Genomic DNA, 12,595 nt, shown 5'->3' with positions numbered 1-12,595 from the left:
AGCAAGCACAGAGGAAGATGGATGCCAAACCACACTTGAAGTTCACCAAGAAATTCTGACTCATTGCGACCCTGTAGGACAAAGTAGAACTGCTCCATAGGGTTTCCAAGGAGCAGCTGGTAGATTCGAACCTCCCACCTTTTGGTTAACTGCTGAGCTCTTAACCACGATACCACCAGGGCTCCAAGGATCACTAAGGAACCAAGAAGCAGAAATTGAAAACAACAAGGACCTCTCCCCCATACCCCAAATGAGCCAACAGAGAGAGAAAGCCTTCCCCTGGAGCCAGCACCCTGAATTCAGACTTCTAACCTCCTAATCTGTGAGAAAATAAATTTCTGTTTGTTGAAACCAAAAATAAAAAATAAAAAAATAAAGAGTGGAAAAAAGTATAGGATAAAATTAGGCAGGTGTTCTCTCACTATTATTATTAAAAGTCCTGGGACAGGTATTCTGATGAATTAGAGTCACATCATGTGTCCATTCTTCTTGACCAGAGTCTTCATGAGGTTGTTGCGCACAAAGATGTATTCCAGATATAACACTGCCCCACCAGGCACCTGGCTCAGTGCCTTGTTCTCAGTGGGTCTGTAGTTTCTATTTCTGGGAGCTCAAAGTAGAAGAACATAGGATGTTAAGTGTCTCCCATGCCAGATTTTAACATGACCAGCAGTGACTTAAATCCTTCCAGGCACCCCCATCCACTTCATAGCCCTTATCAAGTCCTTTGTAATCAAGGCTGCTGTGATAGTACAAAACTATGGGGAACTCATCTACTTCACAGACCCATCTCCTGTGAACAGGGCTTCCTGAATAGTGGAAGGGACTACTATGTGCAGGCGGAAAGAGTGGCCAAAATCTGCCACCGTAATAAGTGTTTGCAGGGGTTGCTGCTAGGAGAAGCAGTCCTATGCTTGGCATGATGTTTTATGGGATTATCTTCATGAAATTTTTCTTAAGTGTTTCTTGTTTGGTTACATTAAGTGGGAAAGGAAGAGAGAGTATTAGTGAGCGTAAGTAAGTAGACTGAAGATGAAGATGCAGTGAATACCCTTTTGAAACTCTCTCCTTTATAAAAGACCTGTAGGTGCCGAGAACTAAGGCTAAAGATAGTCCTTCCCCTGCTAGTGAGCGTGCTGAGGGTGTTTATCTAAAGAGTGGGTGCCAACACTGTTCTGTGTCTTGGAGACAGTTTATGAGGCTTGCAGGGAGTCTGCCAGATATTTCCTGGGAAAGGCTCTCAGAGTCAGTGGTAGCTTGGGTATGTTCCTTCTTAGCAGAGGCCTGAGAGTATGGCTGAAATTCTCACAAGTTCTCTAGAGGGAGACTTCTCAACTGGAAGGAAGGAACATCTAATTCACTCCAGGGACTTTTGCCACCTTCACCAGTTCCCTGTTCCATACAGCTGCTCATTCAGTTGAGATTCATTGCGCTGATTCCCAGTGACCATGGAGGGAATTTTTTTTTTTAACACCTAGTTGCCTTTCCTTCTCCTCCATTTACCCTTTTTCTTTGTCTCATCAGTAACTCCAGTGCTGGGACCACGAATCCTGGGGCCTCCATGTCTCCTTCCACTGCACTGCCCTTTCCCCTACCCAATCCCGGACCCCCACACCGAACACATTGGGAGCGGCACCCGCTGCCCCTCATGACTTCATCACGCCCTCCTGGCACCTCTCTGGGGCTCTCTGCTTTCCCCAGGACACTGCTGGTGCCAAGTGTTGGGGATTCTGGCCCCCGTGGGGCTGGGCCTGGCAAGGTTATTGTCCGAGTCAGGACAGAAGGGAGATCAGCAGAGCTCCGTGAAACTCGGAGCTTTGTCATGGTGCAGGTCCCAACTGGAGTGCCCCGGGGGCTCCCCGTGGGGCTGTTGCACATGCTCCACCCCCATTTGAGGCAGCCTCTGAGCTGCAGCAAATGATCCCTGACACTTCTTTTGTGGGTACTCAGGCTTGTAGGGGAGATTGGCCCCCAGCTCTTTCTCTTCAAGCTCCACCATCAGCTGCCCAGCTGGCCTCCATTTTCCCCCAAGTGAAGGCTCGGCCAGGCCAACATGCTTCTTCTGGGGAGGAAAGCCTGACCACCACACAATCCAGGCCTTCGCTGGATGACTCCTCCTGTAAGCCCAAGAGTGTTTACGAGGTCTACCAACGTTGGCAGTGCTTCAAGTCCCTGGCCTAGAGGCACCATCCCTGAAGATCTGATACAGAGGTTCTTTCCTGCTTTCTCATGTGAGTGCCCTAGTCGTCACGGACACCTGAGATTATCCTGCAGCTTTCAGACAAGGAGATCTTGGAAAGGCACGACGGAGGTTAGGCTCTTTGGGAACACTTAAAGGAAGGTCATGAAGGCTGGGACATTTTATGAGAAGATACATTCCCAGTAATACTAACCACATCTCCCTGTGTATAACACACTTTCAGGTGCCTTATCTCAATTGATCCTCACCACCTTGTACATGAAGCCACTCTTATATCTGAAACCTGGCACAGTGGTTAAGAGTCTGGCTGCTAACCAATAAGTTGGCAGTTGGAATTCACCAGCTACTCCCTGGGCGCTTGAGTCGTAATCAACTCGATGGCAACATTTTTTTTTTTTTTTTAGGATTTTTAAACACCAGAGAGGATTCCCATTGTAAAATGAGGACCCATGATATGAATTTAGGTCTCAAGACTACAAACACTATGCTTCTCCAATTGGTCTCTGACTTGCAACATAGGATTTGAGCATATGTTGGCCAGTGCCATAGCAAATCCAGAGGAGGCAGAGATGGGCAGGACCTGTTGTTGTTGTTGTTGCTGTTGTTGTTAGATGCTGTCCAGTCAGTTCTGACTCACAGCAACACTATGTACAACACAATGAAACACTGCCCGGTCCTACGCCATCCTCACAATCCTTACTATGCTTGAGCTCACTGTTGCAGCCACTATGTCAGTTCATTTCGTTGGGGGTCTTCCTCTTTTTTGCTGAGCCTCTGCTTTACCAAGCATGATGTCCTTCTCCAGGGACTGCTTCCTTCTGATAACATGTCCAAAGTATATCTCACCATCCTTGCTCCTAAGGAGCATTCTGGCTGTACTTTCTCCAAGACAGACTTGTTCGTTCTTTTGGCACTCCATGGTATATTCAATATTCTTTGCCAACACCATAATTGAAAGGCATCAACTCTTCTTCGATCTTCCTTATTCATTGTCCAGCTTTAGCATGCATACGAGGCGATTAAAACACCATGGCTTGGGTCAGGCGCACCTGAGTTTTCAAGGTGACATCTTTGCTTTTTAAAACTTTAAAGAGGTCTTTTGTAGAAGATTTGCCCAATACAATGAGTCATTTGATTTCTTGACTGCTGCTTCCACAGGTGTTGATTGTGGATCTTAGTAAACGGAAATCCTTGAAAGTTCAATCTTTTCTCAATTTATCATGATACTGCTTTTTGGTCCAGTTGTGAGGAATTTTGTTTTTTTTATGTTGAGGTATAATCCGTACTGAAGGCTGTAGTCTTTGGTAGCCAGTGAATGCTTCAAGTGCTCTTCACTTTCAGTAAGCAAGGTTGTGTCATCTGCATAAGGCAGCTTGTTAATGAGTCTTCCTCCAATCCTGATGCCCTGTTCTTCTTCATATAGTCCAGCTTCTCAGATTATTTGCTCAGCATACAGACTGAATAAGTACGGTGAAAGAATACAACCCTGACCCACATCTATCCTGGCTTCAGACCACACAGTATCCCCTTGTTCTGTTCTAACGGCTGCCTCTTGATCTATGTACAAGTTCCTCATGAGCACAGTTAAGTGTTCTGGAATTCCTATTCTTTGCAATGTTATCCATAATTTGTTATGATCCACACAGTCTAATACCTTCACATAGTCAATAAAACACAGGTAACCATCTTTCTGGTATTCTCTGCTCTCAGCCAGGATTCATCTGACATCAGCAATGATACCCCTAGTTCCACATCCTCTTCTGAATCCGGCTTGAATTTCTGGCAGTTCCCTGTCAATGTACTGCTGCAACCACTTTTGAATGATCTTCTGCAAAATTTTACTTGTGTGATATATTAATGATATAGATAGAAAATTTCCATATTCTGTTGGATCACCTTTCTTTGGAATAGGCATAAATATGGATCTCTTCCAGTTGGTTGGCCAGGTAGCTGTGTTCCAAATTTCTTGGCATAGACGAATGAGCACTTACAGCGCTATATCCACTTGTTGAAACATCTCAATTGGTATTCTGACAATTCTTGGGGCTCTGTGTTTTGCCAACACCTGCAGTGCAGCTTGGACTTCTTCCTTCAGTACTATTGGTTCCTGATCATATGTTGTCTCCTGAAATGGTTGAATGTCAACGAATTCTTTTTGGTATAATGACTCTGCATATTCCTTCCACCTTCTTTTGATGCTTCTTGTGTTGTTCAGTATTTTGCCCATAGACTCTTTCTCTATTGCAACTTGAGGCTTGAATTTTTTCTTTAGTTCTTTTAGCTTGAGAAATGCTGAGTGTGTTCTTCCCTTTTGGTTTTCTAACTCCAGGTCTTTGCACATGTCATGATGATACTTTCCTTTGTCTTCTAGAACCACCCTTTGAAATCTTCTCTTTAGCTCTTTTACTTCATCATTTCTTCCTTTCACTTTAGGTACTCGGAGTTCAAGAGCATGTTTCAGAGTCTCTTCTGACATGCATTTTGGTCTTTTCTTTCCTGTCTTTTTAATGACCTCTTGCTTTCTTCAGGCATGGTGGCTTTGATGTCATTGCACAACGTGTCTGGTCTTCGGCCATTAGCATTCAAGGAGTCAAATCTATTCTTGAGATGGTCTCTAAATTCGGGTGGTATATGCTCAAGGTTGTATTTTGGCTCTCGTGGACTTGTTCTTATTTTCTTCAACTTCAACTTCAACTTGCACATGAGCAACTGATGGTCTGTTTCACAGTCCACCCTGGCCTTGTTCTGGCTGATGATATTGAGCTTTTCCATTGTTCTTTTCCACAGATATAGTCAATCTGACTCCTGTGTATTCCGCCTGGCGAGGTCCATGAGTATAGCCATCATTTATTTTGTTGAAAAAAGGCATTTGCAATGAAGAAATCCTTGGTCTTGCAAATTCTATCATTTGACCTCCAACATCGTTTCTATCACCAAGGCCATGTTTTCCAACTACCGATCCTTCTTCTTTGTTTCCAACTTTTGCATCCCAATCACCAGTAATTATCAGTGCACACTGATGCATGTTTGATCAATTTCAGACTGCAGAAGTTGGTAAAAATCTTCAACTTCTTCATCTTTGGCCTTAGTGGTTGCTGCGTAAATTTGAATAATATTCATATTAATTGGTCTTCCTTGTAGGCGTATGGATATTATCCTACCATTGACAGCATTGTACTTCAGGATAGATCTTGAAATGATCTTTTTGATAAAAAAAAAAAAAAAAGAATGATTCCTCTTCAAGTTGTCATAGCAGACCTTATGATTTTCCCATTCAAAATGGCCAATACCAGTCCATTTCAGCATTTCAAGGCCAAGGATATTGATGTTTCTGTGTTCCGTTTTATTTTTGACTATTTCCAATTTTCCTGGGTTCATATTTCGGACATTCCATATTCTGATTATTAATGAACATTGCAGTTGTTTCATCTCATTTTGAGTCGTGCCGTATCAGCAAATGAAGGTCCCAAAAGCTTGATTCCATCCACATCATTAAGGTCTACTCTACTTCGAGGCAGCAACTTGTTTTAGTCATCTAGTGCTGCTCTTCCCCAGTTGTCTTTAGAGTGCCTTCCAATCCGAGGGGCTCATCTTCCAGCACTATATCAGACAATGTTCTGCTTCTATTCATAAGGTTTTCAGTGGCTAATTCTTTTCAGAAGTAGACTGCCAGGTCCTTCTTCCTAGGGTAGGGCCTAGGACAACCATTTTAAGTATACGCTCACCCTCATTCCTCTTTAGAATTCCTGTGAGAACACGGAGCTAGTAGAGTATGCATAGTGGTGAAGGGCTTGGGCTCTGCCCTTACTCAATCTATAATCCTAGCAGGGCATTGTACATCTTCACCCTCGAGTATCTCATCAAATAAGAGAACAATTATAATTAATTCAGAAGGTTGCTCTGATGGTTGTTATTTGTCATCTTGGGCAGACTATGATTCTCTGTGGTTTGACAGACATTGAACTGATTTCTCTTCCATAACATAGTATAATGTAGTTGCCTCCACGATGAAATGTGTTATAATGTATTCACCCCATGATGAAATCTGATATGATGTAATCATCTCCAAGATGAAATCTCTTATAAGCAGTCAATCAGTTGAAAGGCAAGTTTCCTTGGCAGTGGTAGCCTGCCTCCCATATATAAATACAGGTTCCAGCAAGGCTCACTCTCAATCTGGATCCTATATCCCACTGGTCATCATTTGACCTCCAGCTCGTGGGACATGAGACAGCAACCCGCCACCTGACCTGCAGATTTTGGGATTCGCCACCTCTAGCAGCGCCATGAACCAGCACCCTGTCATCTAACCTGCTGATTTTGGGTTTGTCAGCCCCTACAGCCACAGGAATCAGAAGAAGCTTCCAGCCTGACCCACTGACTTAGGACTTGGCAGCCTCCACAACTGCATGAGCCATTTCCTTGAGTTAAATCTCTCTAAATATATATATATACATATATATATATATATATGTATATATATATCATCAGCTTTGCTCCTCTAGAGGACCCAGCTAACACAACAGCGAAGATGACATGAGCTAATGTATGAAGTGCTCAGCAGAGTGCCTGACACATGTTGAGCCTCATTAAAAGATGTCCATTATTGTCACTGTTATGAAGGAAAGGCAACATAGTACAAGAAAAGTACTCACAAAAGCCAATAGGTCCCAGCTACAGTATGTGTGAGTAGAATTTGGCCATGAAGTCCAGAGTTATAGGCTTCTGTGAACGGAAGGCAGAGAGATCAATCTTGTGGGAAGCTTTGTCTTTTCACAGCAGACCCTACATCTCTCTCAACCCCGCACTGCCCCTTGGTAATTATGGTGAACCAGTATCAGATAGTTATCACATTCTACAGGATTTTTTCTGTAGACATGTTGCTCACTCAATGGCTAAATGACTGAAGGAATCTGCCTTCCATCCATTCCCAAGAATAAAGGAAGTCTGCCAAATCCTACTTTATACCAATCTTAGGGATTCCCTGATTACTGAATAGTTCTGTACTCCCTGTTCTATTATTGGGCAGCACGATTTTCGAATGTTGAGACAGCACAGGGGTCTCTCAGCATGGGTTCCTTCACCTTTGCTTCTGGGCAGAACTCTTGCTCTCCACACCGTGGCACTCTAGAGCTGTATTCACGAAAGTACAGCACCCCACTCCCCTCTCCAGAGTCATATGGGAAGCTGGTGAAAATGTTCATTCATTTTAGAATCTATATTTTAATGTCCTCTGGCAGGTCATTCAGTCCACAATCAGATCGAGGACTCAAAAGTACCTCCTCTTCCTTTGGCTCTCCCTCCCAGGAATGTGTCTTAGTATAGTTCTGAGGCTCTGTGACTGGTATCCAGGAAGAAAAAGCACTGCAAACCTAAGAATAAACACTTGACATGGACAAATAGCAACATGGATGTGATGATAGGTAAGGGAGGTGTATAGGGGTGGGGTGAAGATGGGGATGGAACATTTACTTGTAGAAAATTACAGACATGCATGGGGTTTTAGCTAACTCCTGCAATGCCTGGCTGGACTGAAGCCCGCCATGACCCTGAAGGAGGGACTGTGGTAATCCCTGCAGGTGTGATAGTCCAAAAGCAACTTTGGCCAGATGATCTTCTACCAGATGGCAGGAAAGTGAGTTCATGGCATCCTGACCCTGTTGGGACTGAGTGATGAGGCATGAAGAGGGTTGGGTGAGACTGGCTGCTGTCTGGCTGTGTTAGTATAAATCAGAAGGGATGTTGTGAGGAGGAGGTGTGCACTTGGATAGGGCTCCTAGTTCCCTGATGATCCCTCTGCAACCTCAGACAATTTCTACCACAGCATTCACTGCTTGAATTTCTCTGTGGTACATTCTTTAAGAAATTCACCTCTTCTGCATTTTGGATTTGTGGATGCCTCGATATTGAGGGCGTTAAGATGGGGTTGGGGATAAACAATGCGGCTCCCATGGAGATAAACTCCAAGCTGTTGGCACTCGCCATGAGGGGACATGCTGTAACAGTTGGGTTCTACCTTTCCTCAGTGTCCGTATAGCTGACAGGAAATTTGGGACCCCTCCTCCTCATGACAACTGGCACAAAACTGTTCTAAAACCATCCAAGAATAGCCAAGTCTGAAAAGCTTTGCTCAGGGGAAGGCAGCATCTCAATCACCCTGTGGGCGTGTCTCTGACCCTTATTCTCTTTCCTCCCCTGGTTTAAAAAAAATCAGCAGAGGAATCTGAAATATTCCTGAAATGTTACATTCTACCTTTTTCCCAGCATCCCTCTGACCCAATTATCTCCCCGGTTTATAGCTCAAGGGCTCAGACACTGAGACAAGGAGCAGGGATCTAGGAACTGGTCCTTGGTGTTATCTGCAATCAACTTCATCCCATCTCCCAGCTTCAGTCTGTCAGCTCTACTGTACGTGTTTTCAGGCTGAGGCAGGACAGACCTGGAATAGAGTGTCCATGAGTTGGGTGCTGCTGTGTGTCACACAGATTTGATTGAAATCAAAGAAGCCAATGTCCGTGTTGTGGTGTGCCATCAGGCACTAATGGTATGGAAAGGAAGTGAGCACTGTGGCTCTGCCAGGAGGAGCTTCCAAGAAGGCATGGCTCATTTCTTTTACAACCTAAGTTATGATAACTTGTGCTGCACTGAAGGGATGATGCGGTGAAGATGTAAAAAAAAAAAAGGGGGGGGACCCCCTAACCTTGTTTGTGCCACAGAGAGCAACTCCCTCCTAGAAAATGGACTTATTCAGGACCTTGGCAGCTCATTGAAGGCACATCTTTCTCTACTTTCCCACAATCCACTGCAGCCTGGTGCTGGAACTCCTGATGTTCCCTGCCTTCTTCTCAGCATGGCCTGTGCCTCCCTCACCCTTGTTAGGTTCATGGAGTCTGAGGCAGAGGAAAAGTTGCAGATTCAGAAGTTGCCGCAGAGGAATGGGTCTGCATGCCTGCCTCCTCTAGCTCTGGACAAGCTTGATCCTCACAGGCCTTCATCCACTGTGGTTAGCCAGTGCACAGGTATGGCTATCCAAGTTCCACAGGAGCTGAGGGCCAGGAGTCAAAGAAGGTATGTAGAGACTGGCTATGTTTAGAGATGGCCATTGTCTTTACATGTGGTACTTTCTGTTCAAGAGGTGGCAATGGCTATTTCTATCAGCAAAGCCTGCAGAAGCCTAGGGTTTCAGCTACATTTCATTACACACTAGGTAGTGAGCTCATCAAGTTTCATAGCTACTGTCTCACATGAAGTACCAATAGTGGAATCCAATATCTAATCAGCCTAAAACATGGGCCTCAATAAGAGGACTTCTTGGAAAAGCAACAGCTCCAAGCTTCCTCACAGAATAACTCTTTTGGACCTTCTACCTTTTATATCTTCTCCTCTCAGAGTTCTTGTAGCCTCAGGTGTGCCTGCCCCACCAGGAGACACATTCCAGTGTCTCCAAAATTCTGCCCTTACAACTTGTGGTTGGGTGGTGTCTTAGTTATCTCCATCAATCTACTGCCCTCGAGTCGATTCCGACTTACAGCGACCCAATAGGACAGAGTAGAACTGCCTGATAGAGTTTCGAGGAGTGCCTGGTAGATTCGAACTGCTGACCTTTTGTCTAGGAGCTGTAGCACAACAGGATTTCCCTTAGTTATCTAGTGTTGGTATAATAGAAGTACCACAAGTGGATGGGTTGAACAAACAGAAATTTATTCTCTCACAGTCTAGGATGCTAGAAGTCTGAATTCAGGGTACCAGCTCCCAGAGAAGACTTTTTCTCTCTGCTGATTCTGGAGCAAGGTCCTTGTCATCAATCCTCCCCTGGTCTAGGAGTTTCTCAGCACAAGGACCCCAGGTCCAAGGGACACACTGAGCTCTGGGAGCTTTTTTCTTGGTAGCATGAAGTTCGACTCCTCCCTGCTGGCTTTTCTCTTTTATATCTCAAAAGAGACCGACTCAAGATACAACCTGATCCTGTAGATTGAGTCCTGCCTCATTAAAATAACTGCCTCTAATTCTGCCTCATTAACATCATAGAGGTTAGGATTTACAACACATAGGATAATAACATCAGATCAAAAAATGGTGAACAACCACACAACACTGGGAATCATGGCCTAGCCAAGTTGATACACATTTGGTGGGGGGAGGGACACAAGTCAATTCATAACAGGTGGGAAGAGATGGAATTTGCTGCGACACTTGCCTCCTCGTTTCCAACCCCTCCTACACTGTTCATTCTAACAAAGGGAGGTCCCAAGGAGCAGCCCCCCAACCAGCATCAACACAAACCCCAGCACCCTTGGGAGCCCATGTGACCCAATGAGATCCCTCCCAAAGTCTTGAAAGAGCATGTTGAAATCATGGAAGGTCTGCTTGGACCTGCCCATTCAGCCACTTTGGAGCCAGATGGAAAACATGAAGAAGAAGAAAATGAGCAACAGCAGGAAGAGATTGGGATATACCCAGACCTGGGACTCCTGAGCTACGCTGATAAGCTGTGTTACAGGAAGCATTTATTACGAAGGTGGGCTGGAGTGGAGGTTTGGTGTCTGTATGTTCCATAGTTTTGTCATTCCAGCAAACAAAAATCTGGCATTTGGCCCCAGGATATTGTAATTAGCCTCGATTCCTTACAACCTGATCAATGTGTGTGTGTGTCTGTGTATGTGCAAGGTGGGGTGTGATGCTTTAATCCAACACTGGATGCAAACTCTAGAGGTGGATTATAGATCATCTTCTAGATCCTCCAAATCACTGATAACTCCTTGTAAAGTATGTTCACACACCACCTCCTTCCGTTATCAGATGGAAGCAATTATTCATCCTCAATTCCTGAAATGTTGCTATTGCCAGAATCACAGGTGGATCCCTAGTCCTTAATTTAGGAGCTGGGGAAAGAGGAAGGACCCACTCCCGCTCAGGTAAACCAGAGGAAGAAGGGAGAATCAGAACATGAAAACCACAAGATTTCATCTAACCCTACAGTGCCTTGGCTGCCATGGCTTCTGGGCAAGGACAGCTCCTAGTGTGGGAGCAGGTGCAGAACAATGAAGTAGGATACAGTGCAGAGGCAAAGAGGAGGCATCGTAAGGAATCAAAGACTGGGAATACTGCACAAGAGAATGGGCACATAGAGCCACAGTACTGGTAATTGAACCAGAGTCATGTGACTGACTTCCTTTTTCCTTCCAATACCATGGTCTCCACCACCTGCTCAGCCACATGTTCTCACAACCTGTACAGAGCAATTAACTGTCCATTTTCCTTCCTTGCAGCTGGTAGAGAAGCAACTGCTAGAGTTGAAAGGGGGGGGGAGGGTGTGGAGGCAACCCCAACTTATGGTGTTCCCCCCATGGATTCACTTTTTTTCCAGAGCCTGAGGCCAGTGAAGATGCAGAGAGCACAGGTAACCACAGCCGCCACCTAGGAATCAGTGAGAAATTGGCACAAAAACGTTGAATGCAGATGACCTGCCAAAAGATAGCAGAGGAGACAGTAACCTGTCTAAGTCAAAAGAACTTGCTCTCTTTACATGGAGTCAAAAGTTACAGAAACTTAAGTCTGAACATTCATCCTCTTCTCACCAGGGTGCTAGTCGGTCTTCACCTAGATTGGGGGCCAGAGAAGCCTTAATGTTCATAGAAACCTCTCCTGTTAGTGAAACACCTAGGAAGGGTCCAGTGAAGAGGAGGAGGAAGAGGAGAAACTCCCCAGCCTTGCCTTCCTTTTGCCATCTCAACAAAGCCTACTGCCCTGGGGTCTTTCTAAGAGTCCTCTGCCTGCTTCTGGTATTCTACGCCATGGAGCTCAGGGCTCCTGGAGAGCATCTCAGTGCCTATTTCCTGAGACAGTGAGTCAGCCATCCTAGACACGGCCAAGTCTAAGATCCCAGCTCAAGTTAGAGACCCATCTCTTGCTGCCAAGAGGCCCTCCTCAGGGGCTGACCTTGGAGTCTCTGGGAGGCAATCCTCCCCTGTGGGTGAGGTCCAACCCTCAATGCCTCTAAAAAGAGTGACCCTTCCACACATCGGAAAAGGAAAAAGCTTCATCTTAGCCAGTGGCAATCTCTCCTCTTCCATGTGTCAGACCCCTAAATTGGGACCCCCAAAATAGATGTTGATTTTCAGCTCCCCCACTCTTAGGCTAATGCTTCTCCCCTATCGCAGTGGTGTTTCTGGGCTGTTGTATAGATACAGTGAGGGCAGAGAGGGAGGCCCAAAACTGGGCAGGGTGCACATGTACTTCCATGGTTGGAAATGAAGAACAGTAGCTTTACTTTACAGAAGAGTCCTCTGTAAAATGGGATTAAAGATAGTTATGTTGGAAAAAACTCTCATTGCTTCTGTTCTGGTTCTCCTCTGCTGTTGGAAGGATTGTGGTGCTGTGAAAAGGAAAAAATAC

The 12,595-nt window shown here is 45.1% G+C and overlaps 1 long non-coding RNA gene across 5 annotated transcripts in view; it reads right to left on the bottom strand.

Annotated features, from left to right (window-relative positions):
• LOC135232414 (uncharacterized) overlaps positions 1–12,595 on the bottom strand; it is a 74,638-nt gene that overhangs the window by 45,342 nt on the left and 16,701 nt on the right. For 4 of the 5 annotated variants that reach the window (XR_010322924.1, XR_010322925.1, XR_010322926.1 and 1 more), the window contains exon 2: positions 6,856–6,925. The exons of the other annotated variant lie outside the window; for it this stretch is intronic. This is a non-coding gene — a long non-coding RNA (uncharacterized LOC135232414). The remainder of the gene's footprint in view (positions 1–6,855; positions 6,926–12,595) is intronic. 5 annotated transcript variants of the gene reach the window in all.

Source organism: Loxodonta africana, chromosome 9 (genome assembly GCF_030014295.1).
Source record: "Loxodonta africana isolate mLoxAfr1 chromosome 9, mLoxAfr1.hap2, whole genome shotgun sequence".
In the NCBI taxonomy this organism is placed as follows: Eukaryota; Metazoa; Chordata; class Mammalia; order Proboscidea; family Elephantidae; genus Loxodonta; species Loxodonta africana.
Note: the sequence above shows the minus strand (reverse complement) of the source record. Positions and strands in the feature narration are given on the sequence as shown.